General features: G+C 41.8%; 1 protein-coding gene across 1 annotated transcript in view; it reads right to left on the reverse strand.

The window, feature by feature from the left end:
• Positions 1–10,453, reverse strand: part of rnf220a (ring finger protein 220a) — a 209,076-nt gene extending 198,623 nt beyond the window's left edge. The window contains exon 1 of the mRNA XM_042497332.1: positions 10,280–10,453. The gene's annotated coding sequence lies outside the window, so the exon portion shown is untranslated. The remainder of the gene's footprint in view (positions 1–10,279) is intronic.
• Between the last annotated feature and the right edge of the window lie 3,168 nt (positions 10,454–13,621).

Consider the following 13,621-nt stretch of genomic DNA (forward strand, 5'->3'; position numbering starts at 1 on the left):
AAACAAAACAGGAGAAGAAAAAATACAGGAAGGATGGGAGGAGAGGAAATAAGGGGAGGAAATAAGGAAAGGAGAGGAGAGGGTGTGATATCAGAGCAAAGGGTACAAATCTCATCTCCCTGGGTGACTGACACAAGCTGGCTGCCTTCTGGCCTCCTGCTCTTGTGTGCACATATGTGACACACACGCACGCACATATACGCACGCACACACGCACACGCACACGCACACGCACACGCACACGCACACACACACACACACACACACACACACACAGAGGCCTCTAGAAACTGATACCAAAGAGCCCTTCGACTGTCTCCACACATTTACCTTCTGTGTTTGCTTGGTGTGGATGCCTCCACATATGAAAAATATTATTCTGGTGTGTAATTTACAATAAATTCCAACTACACTTGTAATACCACACTGATAGAAGTGTCATAAAGCTTCTAAAAGTCAGCGATGTTTCCCACTCTCTCTCTAAAACAACAATCATAATTCCAGATGCCACGCACCTATGCATATCATCAATATCCAAGTGCAATTACATCTAACGCTCACACGCATAATGTCAGTTGGTTGCCACTTACAATCCCATTTGCCACTGAGGGATGGCACCCACACATTGTCTGACACCGGGTATATATGCATTTTATAATAGAAAATGTCACAGGGGAACATTTACCACGCTGTCATAATTTGATTACAGTGTGCAAGAATGATACAGCTGTCGGTGTGATATTAAATACAAACAGCGAAGAGGGCTTTTCACGTCAAATCTTCACTTTAAGTGACAATGTCATGCCAGTCTACAAAATTGCAGTGTCAACAACAATGTGCTTTAACATCATTCTGAGGGGGAATTTCACTCGGGAAATATGAGCTGCTGAGAGGGGGGCTGCAGGGGAAGTCATGGATTCCATGTGAAATAACTTGTAAATGTGGTAATAAACATTATCATTGTTCTTTAAGAATGATGATGGGATGTTATTTAGTTGTTGGGGAGCTCGAGACAAAAGTTTAGATGGCATTCAAACACAAAGTAACACTTTAAGAATGTCGATGGTTTCCAAAAAAGGTTTATGTCCAGAAGAATAAAATGTTTCATCAGAATTCTACATGTTCCAGTGGAGTCTTTTTTTAGAGGACAGAAACATGAGCGGCTGTGAGTGTTAGGATCAGAAGAGTGAAAAGGAAAATGGAATCCAAATAACTACACTGGTGACAAAGAGCCCCCCATCTTATCGAAGACTTCCTTTTTGTTGACTGGTCGGAAATAAATATTTTTCTTGCATGGCTGCTTTGAGTGTGTAACCAACGCTTTTGCTGTTCCAACACGCCGCTGAAACTTGTCAGATCGAGTTTTCCAGTGTGTCTGCTGAGTTTTGGAGAGGAACGAAGAGGAATCCAATTTTTGTTATAAAAATGTCTTGTCGACTGTGACTGGTGTGTGTGTGCGTGCATGTCGGTGTATTTGTGTTACTGCTGAGACTGTCGGGAAGTAAAGCAGCTAAGGTTGATTTTTTCTCTTTTTTCTAATGGAGACATAGAGAAAGCAGTCAAAACCGCAGGCCTGTCTAAATGTCTGTCTGTGTGTGTGTGTGTGCGCGCGCGCACGCACACTTCCCCGTCCAGAGTTATATTTAGAGATTGTTGACATGAAAGTGCCACTCTTACATTTTATACATTTTATGCCACTCTTACATGCTCTCTGCTTAACACACACAACCACTCACACATACCAGATCAGGTAAAGACAATTTAGAGACTTTAAAGAATAAAACACTTAAAACACAGCATATAATAACTTGATGCACAATAGAACTTAATTGACCTAAGTGCATGAAAAACCATGTAAATGCATGCTTCCATACTTGAATTTGGTATTTCATACGCGGCAGTAAGAAAAAATACTCTGCAGAGAACAAAATGTTCGTGTCCAGTTAAAATGTACAACCTCTAAAGTCTGCCCTCTGCCTCTGCCATGCTCACACTCTATACTTCTCCTTTGCTGTTCTTCACCCTGCCCCACATCTTGGTAATTACAGGACTGTACCACCAAGAAAATCAAACATAAACATTCATAACAAAATAACTCTTGGACTATCAACAGCACAAACTATACTAATATAGGTGCCGAATCTTGAGGTAGAAACAATAAACATCATTGGAAAAAAAAAAAAGTTATTGTAAAAATACAGTTTCATAGATGTAACACCACCAATCGTAACAAAAAGTCAATACAATCTCTTTTCATGAAATAAGGCCTTGCATAAAATGGTGATTTTTTTTTTGATAATTCTATGAGACCTTTCGCTCATGATCACAATTCACATGCATGTCAATGCAGCTCACATGCATGCCATAACATAACACCGCCAAAAACTTAAGACCTTGCTTTAAAGAAATAAAAATACACACACAAAGTATATGACCAAAAGGCTTGTATTGTTTTTGTGGATGGGTTTCGTCTTTAAAATGGCAAAAAAAAACCCAAAACCTATATTTTCAGAATTAACCCGACCTTTGTGAAGACTCATCTCACCAGCTGAAAGACAAAGAGAGCACTGCTATTTAAAGCGCTGCTGTCACATATTAAATATCTGCCGTCATGACACACACATAGTGAAACAGGGAAAGTAAACTGCCTGTCTGTGCACACAGGTCCACTCTGTATTCCAGACATACCGCTGTGTTTGTGCTTATGCGTCAGATAGAGGTGTGTGTGCGTGTATCCGCATGTGTGTTTGCTGATGTCCGAAGCAACAGTCGATACTATTGAAATCTACTCATTCATGTCTGGCCATGAGGCAAAGCTCAAATGTCCTTGTGAATAAGAATCACGCCCATTTACCCCCCCCCCCCCCATATTATTCACCCCACGCTTTTCTTTCAGCTGTAAAACTGAACAAAATTTTGTTCCCAAATGTCTTCACATATCCAATCTCATGTTTCTTTTCTCTCTGTCTGTCTCTCCTCACTCTGATATGAAATCTGTAACCAGGTTATTCACATCAGTCAACAGCTGCTGCAGTGAATGGGCGATATATGCACCCGCAGTGAAAAAAAAAAATTTCAGTAAGATTTGATAGACACACACATCATCCTGAGGTGGATAATGGCACTTGGGCAATATTCAGCGACAAAATCAATAAGGATTGGACAAGCTTGTACAAGTGAACACGCAAGCTTTGTGCAGCAGTCAAATAACAATAAATATATACTCAACATACTTCATGCATGTTTTTTGAATGCATAAAAAAATAAGAAGGAAATCTTTTTATTCCCAGACTCTGTCTGTGACATTCATGCAATACTCCTGAACAAAAAAAAAAGCAAGAGGATTTACTTCTCAAATAATCCTTTGTGATTCCAGAGACAGAGTCATGGCCGGCAGACAAAAAATCATTCTGGAAGTGGGCCCTGACCTGTGGCAGGGATTTCTATTCATGGCAGCACCAGTGAGGCCCAGTTCAGCGGGGCCAGCTAATTCCTGGTACAGACAAGGCTAAATGGGAAAAGCACACCGTTCCATTGCTCATAGATTACCATCCCTAAAGTGTATTTTTGGATCACTGGTAAACCAAATACCAGCACCTTTTTTTCCCCCTTTTTTATATTTCCCTGAAATGATGTTAAATAGACCTCCTGTGATGTATTTGACTGCTGTCAGGTGCATCAGTATCGGCCTGTGGACAGAATTGTACTTTTTTGTCATTTGAAAGCATTTTGAGCAGTTTGTCAGATAACAGAGCCCAAAATAGAGCAATTAATAATCACAAAAAGCAGTTTGAAATTATGGGAGACGAAATAACACAAAAACCATCCCTTTTCCACTTCAAGTAAAACATTTTCATGCACCTCTAATCTTAACAGAAGCCAAAAAAGAGAAAGAAAGCTGACAATCTGCCTCATATTTATCCATTTCTGTTGAAGCCGCAACAATTTTGCACGCACTCACAAAAACCTCACAAGCCTGACAGATGACAGTGGTGTCTCTCTGCTGACCAACAGGTGACGGAGCTCGCTATCTGTCCTGCAGGAGTGTGACTGAGTGTGGCACCAGTCGCCCCTGCTATGACTCTTTATTGCTGTGCTGCGCCAGCGTGTACAACAGCAGCCACTAATCTAGCTGGCTGGCAGGCAGACAGGCGGCTGGCTGGCTGGCCGGTTTGTACGACAGGCTGCATGCAAGTGCAAGCCAATTAGCTCAAGTTTAACAAGGAAAAAGTGTTGCCAGGTACACTGTTTTCTGCAGTAATAATCCTCCAATGCAGAGTTAATAATGATAATAAGAACAATAGGAAACATCTTTCATGCACACTGGGGAATGATCAGTTCTGCTTTGCTTGGAGGCTAAAGGTCAGAGCAACAGATGTAAAGCTGAAGGGGATGCTCAACCAACAAATCTTTATGTGAACTTATCAAAAAGCAGCCAAGCATTCAATGTGAATATCAAACGGCTTGTGTGTGGACATGCAGATGCATAAAAGTGTGTGTTCCTAAAAGTATGTGTGTGTATTTATGCATGGGTTGGTCTGCCTGTATCAGTCTCCTGCCTGGATGCCCGGCTGGCTGCACACAGAAAAATGATAAGTAGGGCTACACAAATACTGCCTGTCTACAATCGATGGACGCAAATGCACCGACAGTGTCTTCTGGGGAGGTGCGAGAGGGAGAAAGGGGGGGTGAATATTAGCTTATTTTCCAAGCAGGGAGCTTGTGATCCGGCTCAGGGTGTAATTGACAAATAGGGGGGGAAACCTGAGAGAGATATGATGTGGCTGAGGGGGCAAAGGTGGGGGGGGGGGGCAGATAGACACAGAGGGAAAGAGACACGGAGCAATATGGAGAATAGAAAGTATCTGACATCCGACACAACTCCTCTCCTCCCCATTAGGCTAATTCTTTGACTTTCTCTTGTTGCCAATAGCGTCTCCAAGTGATATTTCCCCCTATAACGGCATTACCAGTGGCTGCCTTCTCCAATGCAATCAAACCATTAAACACAGAGCTGCATCCCCTGCATGGAGTGATTTCCTTCCAATAGAAAACTACTGGACATGAGCTACTCCCCTTTCCTGTCATCAATAAAAGGAATAATTGGGTGTGTGTGCATATTTGCAGGGAGAGAATTCTTTCTTTTTTCTTTTTTTTTTTCTTTTGCTCAGTTTGTTAGAAGTAAGCATCTTATTATTATATAAGAAAACATCTTTTTTTGCATGTCTATATATTATCTAAAATATGACAAAAGAATAGGATGCTTAGTATGATTTAAAACTGCCTCTACAGACAATAAAATATGGCGAAATCTCACTCACTCACAATAAAACATCCGCAAGGAAAAACCATATTAGCTTTTCCTTAAAAACGTGCACAAAATAATGAGAATAAAGCCGTATAAATTAGACATGAAAGTGACAGTGTGTGAAAAATGCAAAACTAAAAACTTTTGATCCGAGTTCAAACACGCAATATTACACAAATCAATCAGAATCACCCCAAAACACAATCTGCGTTGCGGACAGGGTGCAATTTCCACTAAAGCAAAAAACAAAAAACCAAAAAAAAAAAAACATTTGGTTGTTTTGATAAGCGAGACAGCCCCTACAATATCCATCCATTCACTGATCGCATCCGGCTCTTCGCACTTAATTATGGTGATTATAAGCGCGATAACGAGACAACAATAACACAAAGTTTTTAAGATGCAGACCGCGCGTTTTCTCTCCAAGGGGGCCCCGCTCTCGTGTCTGCGTGTTCAAACACTTGTTATTTACCGGCGACGCGTTTATTTCAATTACCGTCTGCATGTCAAATTAGCTCTCGTATGTAGTGTTTATTAGCACAACAAAAATAATAATAAAAAAACACAGGTGGAGGAGGGGGGAGGAGATGGGGAGAAAAGCGGGAGGAGGGAGGGAGAAGTGGAGAAGGACTTGGTTCTGCTTTTAATAAAGAATGAGGAATTAGTGCATATTGATAGGACTTAATAGACCGAGGGGGGTCATCAAACTAGTCGCGACTGAGCGATCCATGGTTAATTTACTATCAGTGTCATGTTATGGGAGAGAGAAGAGGGGGAGATGGGGCGTTAATGCGCGCGTCGTGACGCATTAATATTCCCAAATATGAGAAATGGATGAGAATAGATATATGCGAAGTCTTGAATAAGTGTGAATTTATACGACAAGCGATCAGAAAAAAAATACTAAAATAATACAAAAAGGGAAGAACAGATGGAAGGAGATGCAGCAAAAGTTACATCCGCTCCTTAAAAAAAATCCCTCAGAGAAATAGCGGGAAATAAAACTTGCAGCAGAAGTCCACTCCCACATTAAAAAAAATCTAATATTAATTATCGAATAAAAACTCATCTGATGTATATGGTTTTGAAACTGCTCACCAGACACTTAATGATTATCTACGTCGCGAAAAAGTGAGTTAACTCGTTTTTTTTTTTGATAATTAAGCAGGTGGGAGGATTTTTAGTGTGTGTGTTGTTTCGGACGTGGCGCTCTTTTGAGCCAAATTAAAATAAAACTCCTCTCCCTGCGGCCATCGATCCAGCACAGAGGTGTGAAATGGACATTAATTTTCGTTCACTTCTCGCTGCGCAAAGGAGGGGAGCAAGAGAGATCAATGGCGAGCAATAACAGCTGACTGCAGCAGGGGGGGGGGGGGGGGGGGGGGGGGGGGGGGGGTGGGGTGGGGGGGGGGGGGGGGGGGGGGGGGGGGGGGGGGGGGGGGGGGGGGGGGGGGGGGGGGGGGGGGGGGGGGGGGGGGGGGGGGGGGGGTGGGGGGGGGGGGGGGGGGGGGGGGGGGGGGGGGTATCGAAATCGAAAACGCTGACAAATAAATCATCTTTTACTACTTTTCCTACAACCTCGACACTTTTTCTCTCCTCTTTGCGCCTACAGAGTATTCCTCTGGGAAGGGTGGAGAGAGGGACTGAGCGAAAGAAGAGGCCTAAATGAATTAGTAAGAAAAACAAAAGACTTTACATTAAAACTCGAGGCTTTTGCATTAGATTTTGGGATAAAACAAACGTGTAGTATTTCTCATAAAGTCTCACTTTTTTGTTGTTTCTTTTTAAAATAATTTAAATAATATTTTTGGCTCAAATAGGCATCATGTGTGATTTATATGCGTGCACTCCCAAGGCTCCGAGGCATAGTCTCTGTAACGCGCATAAAAAAAAACTTACAATGAAAATCAAACTTCATTAAAAAACATATTAATAAAAACATCAGGCTTTCTTAGCTCGTTTAAATTTGGACGTGAAAAGAGCGGCGGCCTGTAAATCACTGATCTGAAAACTGAAGCGGAAAATAATGAAATGAGACAAAAACTGCAGGCATCACCCTGGATGACAGAAACACCAAAAAAAAAACGTTTAAATAGTCATAAAATAAAATAATGTATAGATGAAAAAAATAGTTTAATTTGTCTTAATTAATAATAAACACCGGCCTATTAAAATTACCTTTAAATATTTTTTTCTGCCTTTAATGTAAATATATGTAATTAATTAATTAATCTTAACACAAAATTTAAAAAAAAAACATAAGATTTTTTTAGGTATATTTTAATTTGTTAAAGTCCTCCTGCAGGTAAAAATGAACTAATAATGAAATAAAACTCCAATATGGATTAAATTAATCCTCAAAACAATTGATTTAATGAATGCATTCACTGGTATGGGCTGTGCGCCATAGGCATTAACGCTCAAATAACGTGTCTCATACAAGGATAATTACAGGTGCTCACTTGTCTTTATTAATACATTGCATTAATAAGAAATTTGCAAAACTAAAACTTTCCCGAAACGGAAAAAAAGAAAACTATGGGTGTCATTTAACGTGTAGAAAATATTGTTTCTGTAATATCTCTCCTCTTTTGGCCAATTATACTTTTTAAAAGATAATTATTGCTCCCTAATGTGCGAGTTCTGGAAATGAAAAGGCTCTGCCGGTCGTTACAAGTCAGGGCTGGTTGATCTGACAATCAATAAAATCAATTTGAAGGGATCCATCACGCTGGGTTCACTGGATCTGGATGTGGAGTTTGTGATTTTTTGGGGAACTATAATTCAATCTTCACAGTGCGCTGAGTTCAATGACCCGCCTAGGGCACACCTTCTGCTCCAAAAGTGTGTTTTTTACGCGCTATTTGTTTGCTGGCAGTGAGACGACTTTTCAACTTGGAAATTACTACTAATAGGTCTGCTGCATTTTTCCCACACTAGTAATTTTATTATTCCCTGTTCTGAGTGTTGCGGCTTTGTGCGGTTGTGCGCGTTGATCCGGGCGCGACTGCTCACTTGTTTGCTTCGGTGAGGTCGCTCCTTGTACTCAACGGTATGGATGTGATTAAAACAAGGCGGGCACACACGCAGAGAAATAAAGGAGGGAGCGCAAATTAGTGAAATATTTCTTCGGCTATAAAACATCAGAAGTTGTGAGTCCAACTGACAACAAAAATAAGTCAATCTCATGCACGGTTTTAGTGATCTGCGCCCACCACTCTTAATAACAACTTTAACTCATTGCATTAAAAAAAAAAAAAAAAGAAAAAAAATAATAAAATGCTATTCATCGAGATGAAGTATAGCATGGGGAACAAAGAAAAGCCTAAACTCTTATAATAAAGGCCTGAGAGTTGTCAAAAAATGATTTAAAAATTACAATATAATAAACCCGAGTTCTGTTAAAAGTAGTAATCCTTCCCCCCCGATGAGACACGGTAGAATGCCCAAAAATGTAGATGACAAGTGAATGCTGTATCCGGTAAAACCGACGCAGCAGCAGCGGGACCTCGCGCTTGGGGGAAGCCGATTTTGGCTCACAGTACTCGGCCACGAAGCTGGAAGGCCCCCGGGACTTCCTCTGGCCGGGCGCTGCATATTTAGGGGGAGGATGTAAATTATAGTGGCTCCCTAGAACAGGTGTGTTCCACCCGTGTGGGGGCCTGTGTGTGTGTGTGTGTGTGTGTGTGTGAGAGAGAGAGAGAGAGTGTGTGTGTGTGTGTGTGCACGTGCACGCGCGTGCTACGCAGCGAGTCGCCTTTCTTTTTGAGTTGAAGCCGTCTGTTTCTCTTTGAGAGAAAAATTTGTTGCGCATTTGAGGAGTTGCATTCAGGCGCTCACATAGAGGAGGGTTTTCAGTATAAACATCTTTATCTTTTTTTCATCAGTTTCTCGAACTGTAATTTTTCACAATGTTTTGATAATTTTATTTTTCATTTTAATTTCTACAATCACATTTGATTGAATGAAAATAGGAGTTAAAAATCCGAGATTGAAACGCAAATTCGTTTATGGAGATTACAGATCTCATTATGACTTTGGTCCGGGAATCCTTTATTTATTTCTATGTGTGCAAGTGATTTATTTAAATCAGCCTCACCATTGGCCCCCAAATAACGGGGCCAATATGCAGCAGTTTAAACTACTTGTCCTCTTCATTGCAGAGCCTCAGTGCTGAAAAGCATCACTAAAAAGCAGCGATAGGATGATACAGTGAGCTGTAACTACTGATATCATCATGTGAACAACAAAAACTGAACTTTTAAATAAACTGCACCACAGCAGGCCTGCTGACTAATGTGCATTATTGAGGATCTAGCTGGTAATTATGGGAAAAGATATCGGGAGCTCTGCAGCAAAAAATAAAGATTAGAGTTTCTCTGGGAGGATTGCATTTTTAATTCTCTTACTGTGGAGTTTGAGGATAATGAAATAATCTAATCGTTAATTCTGAAAGGATATCATTCGCTTTCATCCAAAGCAATGACACAATCAATATTTACATTTGTGAAAAGTTGACATATTAGCTGCAGTGTGTGGCCGTGCAGGACTTGTAATGTATAAATGTATGATGGCAATGTTCTTGATTATGCTGTGCGTAAATAAACAATTTAAATGTTTTTAAGAAACAACTTTCCTGTTTGGGGACCTTAAATATGCGTGCGCGCGTACACACACACACCTATAGTAAGACAGAAACGTATATAGACGCACACGCGCACACGCGTGAAAGTCCGTGTCCAAACGGAGACAGACCGTACCGTGACTTTCTCTATTTATTTATTTATTTTACGCGTGGAAACGCCACCGCGCGCAGCGACCAAAGCGACAGCGGCACAGAAAGTTTACTGAACGACTCGAAATCCGCTCAAAACACCGAGAAGCGGCGGAACGCGAAAAAGGCGTGGAAACACAAACTGTATACGCTTCAAACCCAACAACAACAACAAAAAGACAGTCACTGTTACTCACCACGCCGTGGTAGAATCCGCTTCTTCTGCAGACGACTCCCGGGTTTCCGGCTGTTTGTTTTTTTTTATCCTCACAACAAACCGAAAAGTTTTCTGCGGAGTGGGAATATCAGTAGCAGTGGCCCTTCTGGCTCTCGCGCAGCAGCACCGGAGATAACGGGAGGCGCTTTGTGGAAGCAAAAGTAGTTAACACCTCCCTGTTAGGTTACCAAAGCGCAGCCAGAGAGGAGGACAGAGAGAGCGAGGGGGAGAGAGAGAGGCTGACTTTCCACAAACACACTGTAAAGTGGGTATCAATAGCGCAATCGCGCGTGCAGCCCCTCCGCTGAAACACCGAGAGGGACGATCAGTGAGAGGAAAGAGGAGTGAAGCCGGTGAGGGAGCGCAGGATCGCAGAGACGGTGGCAGGCAGTTGTGGTGTGGGTGGTGGTGTGGGGAGGGGGGGGGAGGGGGGGGGGGGGGGGGGGGGTCCCACAGTGCTCAGCAGCGACGTGTGTGAGGCTGGAGCTGGGGCTGCGCGAGGCTGAGCGGTGAGAGTGGGGGTGGATGGGGAGGGAGGGGAGGAGGGAGGGGTGTCCAGGGTCCAGAGCGCTCCTCCGAGGTGCAGTGCTGCCGCGCAGCGCTCGGGTCGCTCAATGACTAACTGACAGACACACAGACACAGCAGCGCTCTGCCTTTTTCTTGATTCTAAATAACACACTTTTGATTATCAATGATCACTTCTGAATCATTTCAATGAGCGCGTTTTCCCTTTCTGGCCATCAAACTGCTCCCAAACAGGACCGCGCGCTTTCTCGCTTTCAAACAACCTGGATCACTCCAGTGAGAGATCAGGGAGCCGAGCAGTGTTAAAATCCTGCATCTGTGTCAGTCTTTTCCAAGATTAAAGTGTCAATATTTCTGCCATGACAAAGTCAACTTCTCCAAAATGTGCATTTCTTCTCATTGCTCCACAAAATCAAGTTTACAAGATAATTAAAAAACAGGAGGACAATTTTAGTTTGGGGGTTTCTAGTGTCCGTTTGCATGTGTGGACACTGTTTCTCAACACCCCCACCCTCCTGCCTCTCCCCTCTGTCTGCTGGTTCGTTCCCCTGGGTGATTTCCACTGCGCTTTGTGCGCAAAGTGAATGAATTATCCCCCTCCCCTCTCTCTCTCTCTCCCTCTCTCCCTCTCTTTCTCTGAGTTGGAGAGACTGCTTGCCATAAAGCCAATGAAGTCCACCTCTTAACAAAAAGAGGTGGACTAGCAGACACTCTTATAAAGCGCGCACTAGAGACTTAAGTTAGTGAGACAGTGGGAAGTTCACTAAACCGACAGTCCCGACAGTGACTGACAAAATCTTCCAAGTATGTTTGATGTGATAAGTGGAGCAAAATTCTAATCAGCTATTTAATTATGTAAAATCCTAACGTTTAGTTAGGAAACATTATTTGCAGCCCGTTTTGGGGTAATTTTCACAGAAATTATTTCTGGTATTTTTATTTTTTTAAATCAGTTTATCCATGGCCTTTTCATTCTCCCCATTAAAAGTTGGATTTCAGTGGAGTAAATTAATAACTGTAATACTCCTCCATCACCAGCGACAAACAGCTAACTGCTCTTTGCATGCTCCCACTCTTTTCACAATCATTCAACCACCACTGTGAGAAACTGACAGAGTTAATCATGAGGAAACAACAAGCACAGCTCATTTATGGTACAAACAAAAGTTTTACCCCTAATACTAGTATTAGGATATTTGGGAGGAAATCATAATATAAAATCTGAGCATAAAGTGTGTATGTGTGTGAGTGTTTGGGGGTAGGACAGAGTGTGTATCAGACTGAGGGAGAGTGAGAGAGACAGGGAGTCTTCCTCTCCACTACACCCCCCTGCTGGTCACACATGGAACTGACCCCTAACAGCTATAACTTTTTCCTCTGTTGTAAACTCACTTTGGGTCAGTGACTGACAACTGAGAGGTGCTGCATCAATTTTGTTTTCATGATTTGACTCAAAAAGTGCAACAAAAGTGAAAAAAGGTGGGGTAATGTGACCTAAAATTACTTCTTAAAGCAAATTAACATAAACAAATCATGTTGTATTATCAGCAAATCATCATATTACAAACACAAAACAATGTGGGGTGAAAACATGTGGTATAGCACAGAGAGCAAGGGTTAAAATGTCCATTTAATAGTATTTTACTGTAATGAATGGGGCACTTAGCGGGAAAATATGCATTTACTTTAAAAGTTAGTGTTTGTCTGCCTTAAAATCATTGAAGTTGAATGAATTTGAGGAGACAATATGAAGTAATTTTGAAATTAATAAATTTGTCTTACATCCAGTTACCTAAAATATATAAGGCAAGCAAAGTTCAAACAAATTGTGTATTTTTGCAGTATAATGGGATACTGGGCTGAATTTGGCAATACTATGAAATATTTTCATAGAGAAAGAAAAAAATAGAATAGTTTCTTTCCCAAATTATGTCTTCCATTTAATGTTTATCTAAAGCAACTAACAACTAACTTTGACCTGGTTCCACACTATAATATCTCAATATTTTAGGTAACAATAGCGTGGGAAAAGTGAAGAGGCTTGTGTGTGTGTGTGTGTGTGTGTGTGTGTGTGTGTGTGTGTGTGTGTGGTCTCCATACACACAAGCAGCAGTAGCAGTGCCATTAGTGGTGTGTTGTCTTGCTAATAGGCTCAGTTTGGAGTCAATGGGCTGACTGAGGAAGAGGACCATCCATGTATTAGATCCCTCTCCATTCAAAGTCTAATGCCACTCTCAGTCCCACCCTCTGATGTTTTTAAATGCTGCCTCTGTATACTGACTAGGAAGCACTTTGATAGCACCTGTTGCACTGCTGAGGCATCTGTACCTCTGCTTTACCTCCCAACTCAAAAGTAAAGGCACTAGCAAGCAGATATCAGAGGAAGGCATATAGTGAGTGAGTGTGTGTTAAGAGGTGCAGAAATTTTAAGGGGAAATACATTCAAATTAGAGAAGCGGTCTCTGTCTGCCTCCACACCAGTACACTAATGGAGGACTGGGTTTGTGCTCATAGCATTTCAAAAGTTTATTGGAGTCAGGTCTTTCCAGAATCAGTGTCTAAGGATACTGTTATTGCACTGGAGCTACTTCTTGTTAACAGCATGTTCTATGGATTATCTAGAGCAGAGTTAAGACTGACTTCTAGCCCTCTCACTCATTTGAATGAGGTCAGTCCAGCGACACAGTGGGGGTGCCAACACAGCGGGTACCAGCAAGCAAAAAAAGGTTATAAGGTGAAAAAGCTGTCCAGACTGCAACACCACAAAAGTATTTCTACTGTCACAATAACTGTGTT

The sequence above is a fragment of the Plectropomus leopardus genome, chromosome 12 (genome assembly GCF_008729295.1).
Source record: "Plectropomus leopardus isolate mb chromosome 12, YSFRI_Pleo_2.0, whole genome shotgun sequence".
Lineage (NCBI taxonomy): Eukaryota > Metazoa > Chordata > Actinopteri > Perciformes > Serranidae > Plectropomus > Plectropomus leopardus.